Below are 9,542 nucleotides of genomic sequence, written 5' to 3' on the forward strand. Positions count from 1 at the left end.
GGTATTGTTAGGAAAATTCAGATAAAAGTTCTGGGTATTTTGAGTTTCTTTTTTGGCCATAGTAGATACTGAATTTCCCTTCTTAACTGAAATAACCAAAAACTGCTATCAAAAGATAGGAAACAAAATGGTTCTGAAGGCATTGGATGTTAAGCAGTGGAGCAAATTATTTCTAAAAAAGTAAACAAATAAGGGGAGTCTTACCATTCTTTCAGCTTTTTGCCTGGAGCATTTTCCCAGGGAGGCCAATCCAGACAACCTGTCACTCAAAAGGGATGAGGAAAAGGGATTGGGAGATAGAATCTTAGGACAATTGCTAGAGAGGAGAGAGCTGCACAGAGAGAACCCCTAGAAAACTGCAGAGGGTCCCAACTGAGTGTGCAGTTGATTACTGATTATTGGTTGGCATAAAAAATTTACTAAGAGTGAGGAGAGAACCACCCCGAAGAGTTAGAGGGAATAAATTTTAGAACTCACACAGGACTGGGAATAGTACCTGGTATCAACAAGCCAAAACAGAAAACCTCTTAATTCATTGGTCTGTGGGTAGAGTACTAAGAAGGGTTTTGCATCAGTAGTGGGAAAAATTTGGACCTAGAGCAAATGCTACTCTGATCTAGTAATAAGAAAAATTAATATATTAAAATTGAACCAGAAATGCCTAGATGATAGAGTTAGTATGAGAGGGTTTTAAAAGTTATTATGATGGCATTCTGTGCATTTAAGAAGCTGATGAGAAGATTGAGCCTGTGAGGTAGACACAGGGAAAATAAAGAAAAATCCAAGTTAAAGGAAACTGTAATGCCCAAGATGAAACAGACACTGGATGTGATTAATAGCAGACTGGATACTGTAAAAGAAGAGTGGTGCATTTGGATACAGAGTAGTACAAACTTCCCAAATGAAACACAGAAAGAAAGGGGAAAAAAAAAAAAAAAGAACACCAATGAGATCTACAGCAATTTCAGGCAGCTAAATACATAAAATGGGAGTCCCCAAAGGAGAAAAGAACAGGACAAATACTTGAAAAAAAGTAATTGTTAAAAGTTTTCTAAATGTGACAAAAATCATTACCTCACAAATCCAACAAACTCAATAAACTTCAAGCATGAGAAACATGAAGAAAGTGACATCAGAGGATATCATGAGCAAATTCTGTAAAACCAGTGGAAAGAAGAAATCTTAAAAGCAGCCAGAGAAGCATAGTGTACACAAAAACAAAGATAAGCATGACATACTTCATTTCAGACACAGTGCAAGCTAGAAAATAGTGAAACCACATTTTTAAAAGAAAGAAAAGAAAAATAAATTCTGTCAACCTAGAACTTTATACCTGGTGAAAATATATAGGTAGTACTTGCTTTGCACAGTAGGATGAGACTATAAAAAAGACCATGCAAAATGAAATTGTGCAAAGCAATCTTAATCAATGGGGAAAATTACCATTGTTCCATGACCTTTAAGAATTTTACCAAAATAGAACTTCTAGAGAAGATGGGGGTGTAAGGGCATCCTAAGCTTACCTCATTTCATGGATACAACTAGATAACATGCACATCAGTGTAAATAACCCAGAAAATGACCCAAAGATGGGCACAACAGACTTTCCATAGTTAATATAGAGAAAAGGCCACATTGAAGAGGGCATAGATGCAGTGGGGAGCTAAATGGACCCATATGACTAAGGGAGAGAGGGATGCTGTGGGCTCAGAGAGGGGAGAGAAACAGACTCTCACATCAGGCATCCCAGGCACAGGGACCCCCACACAGGGAAGTGAATATATGGGAAGTGAATCCCTATAACATTTGGCTTTAAAAACCAGAGGGGCATTATTTCATCAGTTCTTACAATCAGCAGGGCTTAACACCTAGAACTTTAAAAGTCAGTAGGTTTGGTTCTGGAAGAGCCAGGTGGGTGAGAGGAAACTGAGCCCCTGTCCTTAAAGAGACAGCATATCAAATAGCCCCAGAGATAGAGCATAGAAAAAGCAGTTTGGAAAAATGCCTGTGGTATACAAGAGAAAGCTTTGTTTACTAATCTCAGAGTATGCATTGGAAAGGGCAGGGATTGTTAGAGATTTCTCCTGGAACAAAGGAGCAGGTGGGCACCATTTCCCCTCCCACCTCTCAGCCTACACATAAGGACATTCGCAGGAATTGATGTGGCACCAACACTCCCTACCTAACTTGCTAACAGCATGCCTGCCATTGTGTGCTTCTGCAGATCTGCCCCCCTCCAACCTGGCTGGCCTGGGCAGGGTTTCTGAGGGGTTGCAGGTCCCCTCCTGCAGCAGATGTGTATAAACCTTGTTAACACTGCATGCTCTGGGCATGGAGCCTCCTTGGGATTCTTTTTTGTGTAAAAATCAGTCAGAAGATTCCCAAAATAAAAGGATGTAAAGTATAACACCATACACCTGAAACATGGGGAGTGAATAATGGGTTCAAACTTAGGCAGCCATCAGCTTAATGTAGACTGCTATATGCAGAAGATGTTATATACAAATCTAATGGTAACCCACAAATCAAAAACCAGTAATAGATATGCAAAAAATAAAGAAAAGAATCCAAGTATATCACTAACGAAACCCACCAAACTGTGAAAGAGAACAGTAGAAGAAAGGAACAGAGAATACAAGAACAGCAATAAAACAAATAATACAATGGTGATAAGTAGATTACTATGAATAATTACCTTGACTGTAAATGGACTAAACATTCCAAAAGACATAGGGTGAATGAATGGATAAATAAAGCAAGACACACCTATATGCTACCTACAAGAGACTCATTTCAGACATAAAGAACATGCAGATTGGAAGTGAAGGGATGGAAAAGCATTTATTGCATAAATGGAAATGAAAAGAAACCTGGGGTAGCAAGACTTGTATCAGACAAAATAGACTTTAAACAATGACTGTAATAAGAGACAAAGACAATATATAATCATACGTGGAAGAATCCTACTGGAAGATATAATAATTGTAAATTTTATGTGCCCAACAAGGGAACACCCAAATATATAAAACATTTTATAACAAACATAAAGGAACAAATTGATCACAATAGAATAACAGTAGGGGACTTTAACACCCCAGTTACATCAATGGATATATCATCCAAACAGATATAAGTCCAAGTAAACAAGGGAACAATGGCTTTTAATGAGTCCAATCACATTGGATGAAATGAATCATCTAACATATATTCAGAATGTTCACCCTAAAACAGCAGAACACACATTCTTTTCGAGTGCACACGGGACATTCTCTAGAAGAGATAACATATTAGGCCACAAAATAAGTCTCAACAACTTCAGAAAGATCAAAGTCATACCATACATCTTATTTGACCACAATGCTATGAAACTAGAAATCAATGATAAGAAAAAATCTGGAAAGAACACAAAAACATGGAAGATAAATAATATGTTACTAAACAATGAATGTGTCAGCCAAGAAATCAAAGAGGAAATAAAAAAAAATACATGGAAACAAATGAAAATGTAAACACAAGGTCCAAAATATTTAGGATGCAGCAAAAGCTGTTCTTAGAGGGAAGTTTATAGCCCTACAGGCCTACCTCAAGAAGCAAGAAAAAAATCTCAAATATAAAACATAACCTTACACCTAAAGGAACTAGAAAAAGAAAAGCAAGAAAACCCAAAGCCAGTAGAAGGAAGAAAAGAATAAAGATTAGAACAGAAATAAATGAAATAGAAACAAACAAACAAACAAACAAAACCCAATAGAATAGGTCAGGAAACCAGGAGCTCTTTCTTTGAAAAGATCAACAAAGTTGGCGAATGTCTAGCCAGACTCATGGAAAAAAATGAAGACTCAGATAAATAAAATTAGAAATGAGAGAAGAGAAATAACAACCAACACCACAGAAACACAAAGGATTATAAGAGACTATTATGAAAAATTACACAACAGTGAATTGGACAGCCTAAAAGAAATGGATAAATTCCTAGAAACATTTAACTTCACAAACTGAAACAGGAAGAAATAGAATATTTGAATGGACCAATTACTTGCAATGAAATTGAATCAGTAATCAAGAAACTCCCAACAAACAAAAGTCCAGGACCACACAGTTTAATGGGTGAATTCTACCAAACACTTAAAGAAGAGTTAGTACCTACTTTCCTCAAACTGTCCCAAAAAATAGAAGAGGAAGGAAAACTTAAAAATTCACTCTATGAGGCCAGAATTACCATGATACCAAAACCAAATAAAGACATTACAAAAAAAGAGAAGTACAGGCCAGTAACTCTGATGAACATAAATGCAAAAGTGATTTGCAAAATATTAGCAAATCATATCCAACAATACATAAAGAAATCGTTCACCATGATCAAGTGGAATTATAGCTGGGATGCAAGGGTGGCTCAATATTCACAAATCAATCAGTGTGATACATCACATCAATAACAGAAAGGATAAAAACCATATAATGGTTATTTACATAGTAATTCATGGGGTGAATAGCTATTAGCAAAATTTGTACTTATGCAATTATTCCATGGTTCATATGCCTTGGAAACGGAAATATAAACCATGTTTTTCTTTGGAGGCAGTAGTGTTGTTTAGCTAAATCATGGTAATTGAAATCTGTATGTTTGAACTGAGGATTGTCTGTATTATTTACTTATTTATTTACATTGGACTTCTCTCTCTCTCTTTTTTCTTAAGATTTTATTTAGTTATTTGACGGACAGAGATCACAAGTAGGCAAAGAGGCAGGCAGAGAGAGAGAGAGGAAGGGAAGCAGGTTCTCTGCTGAGCAGAGAGCCCGATGCGGGGCTCGATCCCAGGACCCTGAGACCATGACCCGAGCCGAAGCAGAGGCCTAATCCACTGAGCCACCCAGGCGCCCGAACTTCTCTTTTAATGGTCTTAAAAGTCTTTCAGATTTTTGGCTGAGTTGTTTCTATTAAAAAGTACTGATTTTAAAAAAGTAATAACTTAAACCTGCCACACACACACACACACACACACACATGGTTAACAAAACATTTTCCTTTCCTTCTGAAGGTCTTAAGATGTAATGTTATCATTAACCAGTCTTTTATTATAAGCTTAAATGGCCAATTGATACAAATAGTTCTGAGACCATTCTTCCCTTACTGATTAAGAAGGACAGGTATTGGGGTTACTATTCATTTAGCCTTCTGAGCTTTCTGGGCTGACTTGGTGATCTTGCTTGCTCCAGCTGTCTTCTTGTCCAGTGCTTTGATGACACCCACAGCAACTGTCTGTCTCATGTCATCAACAGCAAAGCAGTCTGGAGGAGGACAGTCAGAGAAGCTCTTAACACACACAGGTTTGCCAGGAACCATATCAACAATGGCAGCATCACCAGATTTGAAGAACTTTGGACCATCTTTCAGCTTTTCCCCAGAATGACTATCTATCTTCTCCTTTAGCTCAGCAAACTTGCAAGCAATGTGAGCTGTGTGACAATCCAGCACAGGTGCATATTCAGCGCTGATTTGGCCTGGATGGTTTGGGATAATCACCTGGGCCATGAAGCTAGCTGCTTTCATTGGTGGGTCATTTTTGTAGTCATCAGCCACATTGCCATGATGAACATCTTTGACAGATATGTTCTTGACATTGAAGCCCATGTTGTCTCCAGGAGGATCCTCACTCAAAGCTTCATGGTGCATATTAATTAAGAGACTTTACTTCAGTTGTGACATTGACTGTAGGAAAGGTGACCACTGTGGCAGGTTTAAGAGCACCAGTCTCTGCTTGGCCCGCAGGGACAGTACGAATACCACCAATTTTGTAGATGTTCTGAAGAGGCAGATACAAGGGCTTGTCAGTTGGATGAGCTGGTGGCAAAATGCAATCCAGAATTCAAGTGGTATGGTTCCACTGGCATTCCCATCTTTACAGATGACTTTCCATCCCTTGAACCAAGGTATGTTAGCATTTTGCTCCAGCATGCTGTCACCATTCCAACCAGAAATTGGCACAAATCCTACTGCATCGGGTTGTAGCCAATTTTCTTAATGTAGGCACTGACTTCCTTTACGATTTCCTCATATCTCTTCTGGCTATAGGGTGGCTCAGTGGAATCCATGTTGTTAACACCAGCGATTAGTTGTTTTATACCCAGTGTGTAAGCCAGAAGGGGATGCTCATGGGTCTGCCCATTCTGGGAGATACATGTTTCAAATTCACCAACACAGCAGCAGCAATCAGGACAGTATAGTCAGCCTGAGATATGCCTCAGATATGCCTAAGAATCATGTTTTTGATAAAGTCTCTGTGTCTTGGGGCATCAATGATGGTCACATAATACTTGCTGGTCTCGAATTTCCACAGGGAGAGATCAGAGGTGATATCATATTCACATTCAGTTTGCAGTTTATCCAAGACCCAGGTATACTTGGATCCCTTTCCCATCTCAGCAGCCTCCTTCTCAAATTTTTTGATAGTTCTTTTGCCAATCTCACCACATTTCTATATCAGATGACCAGTAGAGGTAGACTTGCCTTAAACTACATGTCCAATGATGATGATAGTGATTTGAGTCTTTTCCTTTCCCATTTTGGTTTAGGTGTAGCAGTGGTTTTCATGACAACTGTGTTCTGGTGGCACACCTGTTGTGAAAAAGTGAATTGTCTGTATTTTAAAAACAAATGTGAGATAAATACTCCTTTGGAGATAAGAAAAAAAAAAGAATGAATCATCAATAGACTTGCAGTACAATATGATGTTACATAGAAGTCATGTAAACAGAACAAATGATCCCAGATGGAAAGCTGGATCTACATAAATGAAGAACACCAGAAAAGGTAACTACATTTACCTATGCAATGTACAACCTATGAAGAAGTAAAATGTTTGATAATACAAAGGCCAAGAGGGAAGAACTGGAAGTATACTATTATAACTTTCTTTTGCTCTATGTTCTGCTGTATCACATCACATGAAAGTAGACTTGTAAGGTAAAAGATATATACTTTAAACCCTAAAGCAACTATTAAAAAAGAGAACAAAAATACAGCTAATTGAACAAAGAAGAAATAATACAATGTCTAAAAGTACACAAATAATCCAAAAGAAGGCAAGGGAAAAAAAAAAAAAAAAGGAAACCAGGAGCAAAAAAGAGAAAGGACAAATCCAAAAAGCAAAATTGCAAATTCAAACGTAAGCATATCAACAATTGTATTAGAAGTGAATGGTCTAAATATATTAAAAGGCAGAGATTGTTAAATTGGATATAAAAGCAAGACCCAAATATATATTTTGCCTACAAAAAACCCACTTTAAAAATAAGGGCATAAATTGATTAAAAGTAAAAAGAAACCTATCTTGTTAGCACTTAAAAAATGTTAGAATGGCTACTGGTAACAGAGAAAGTAGACCTTACAGTAAAGGATATTATGAGAGTTAAATAGAATAATTTTATTTGTCAAAGAAGTTAACTCTTTGTTAACATCCAGGCGGGTGCCTGGATGGCTCAGTTGCTTAAGTGTCTGCCCTCTACTCAAGTCATGATCTTGGGGTCCTGGGATCGAGCCCATCATGGGGCTCTCCACTAAAGAGTGAGTCTGCTTCTCCCTCTCCCTCTGTGATTTCTCTCACTTTAGCTCTCTCTCAAATAAATAAATAAATAAAATCTTTAAAAAAAAAGAAGTTAACTCATCGAAAAGACAGAATAATTCCAAACATTTATGAGCCTAATAAAATAGCTTCAAACTACATGAAACAGAACAACAACAACAACAACAAAAAACCTGCAAAAAATACATAGAAATCCATAGTTATATTATAGTCATAGATTTTAACACTTTTCTCTTAATAATGATTAAAACAAGGCTGTATTGGTGAGGGTGATCTTCTTTACTCAGTCTACTGTTTCAAATACTAATTTCTCTCAGTACCACATTCACAGATGTACCCAAAAATAACACCAGCTATCTGGGTGTACCTTAGCCCACTAAAGTTGAAACACAGAATTAACCAATTAGAAAGACCAAGTCGAAATCAATGAAATAGAAAATAGAAAACTGACAGACAACGGAAGCAATGGATTTTTTTTTTTTTTGGAGAAGGTAAATAAAATTGATAACCCTCTAGCCAGAATGATAAGGGAAACAATGAGAAAACACACAAATTTACCAAGATCAGGAATGAAAAGATGATATTACAGCAGAAACTACAGCTATTAAAAGGATAACAGTATTCATAATATTATGAACACCTTTTTCCAACAGAATGAACAACTGAAATGAAATGGGCAACTTCCTTGAAAGATCTAGGTTGCCAAACTTCACTCAAGATAAAACAGAATATCTGAATAACTCTGTATCTGTTAAAGAAATTGAATTTGTAACAAACAAATAAAAACTTCTGCCAGAGGTGCCTGGGAGGCTCAGTTGGTTAAGTGTCTACCTTCTCAGCTCAGGTCACGATCCCAGAGTCCTGGGATCAAGCCCCACATTGGGCTCCCTACTCAGTTAGGAGTTTGTTTCTCCCTCTCCCTCTGCACCCCATATCCCAGCTTGCCTGTTCATGCTCTCTCTCACTCTACTCTCTCTCTCTCAAATAAATAAATAAAATTTTAAAAACAAAAACAAACAAAAACTTCTGCCACAGAAAACTCCAGTCCCAGATGACTTCATGTGAATTCTTCCAAACATTTAAGGAGTAAATAATATAAATTATACAAAATTGAAGAAAAGGGAATACTTCCTAATTCATTATGTGAATCCAGCATTACTCTGATATTAAAACCAGACAAAGGTATTATAAACAAAACTATGGACCAATATCCTCATGAAAGTAAATGCTAAAATTCTTAACAAATTTTTAGCAAATTGAATGAAATGATAACATATAATGATCAAGTGGAGCTAATTCAGGAATGTAAGGGGGGGAATGACATTTGAAAATCATTTAATGGAATTTGCCATATTAACAAGTGATTTAAGGAAAACCCATGTGATCATCTCAATAGATTCAGAAAAAGCATTAGATGGAATCTAAAATTTACTCCTGATAAAATTCTCCCCGCAAACTAGTGATACAAGGAAGTTTCCTGAATCTAAAAAAGGCACCTATGAAAAACCTGTAGCTGAAATCATACGTAATGGTGAAAGACTAAATTCTTTTACCCTGTAATCAAGAGTAAGACAGGATGTTCACTTTTTCCACTTCTATTTATATCATAGTAGCGGTTCTAGCCGTTGTAGTCAGGCAAGAAAAAGAAATACAAAGCAACCAGATTGGAATAGAAGCAGTAAAAATGATTTTAATCACAGGCGACTTAACTATTTATAAATAAAATCCTACAGCAGCCAAAAACTCCTAGGACTAAGTCTGTTTTAGTACAAAGGATCAATGTAGAAAAGTCAGTTACATTTCTATATGCTACTAATGAACACTTGGAAATTACAGTTTAAAAAAAACTATACTACCTAAAATAGCATAAAAATACAAAATATTTAAGGATAAATATGACAAAAGATGTGCAAAATTAATACAATGAAAGCTACGTGTTATTGCTGAAAAACTTAAAAA

General features: G+C 36.7%; 1 pseudogene; it reads right to left on the bottom strand.

Annotated features, from left to right (window-relative positions):
- Positions 1 to 5,164: 5,164 nt before the first annotated feature.
- Positions 5,165 to 6,563, bottom strand: LOC125094345 (elongation factor 1-alpha 1-like; annotated as a pseudogene).
- Between the last annotated feature and the right edge of the window lie 2,979 nt (positions 6,564 to 9,542).

This window comes from Lutra lutra, chromosome 2 (genome assembly GCF_902655055.1).
Source record: "Lutra lutra chromosome 2, mLutLut1.2, whole genome shotgun sequence".
In the NCBI taxonomy this organism is placed as follows: domain Eukaryota; kingdom Metazoa; phylum Chordata; class Mammalia; order Carnivora; family Mustelidae; genus Lutra; species Lutra lutra.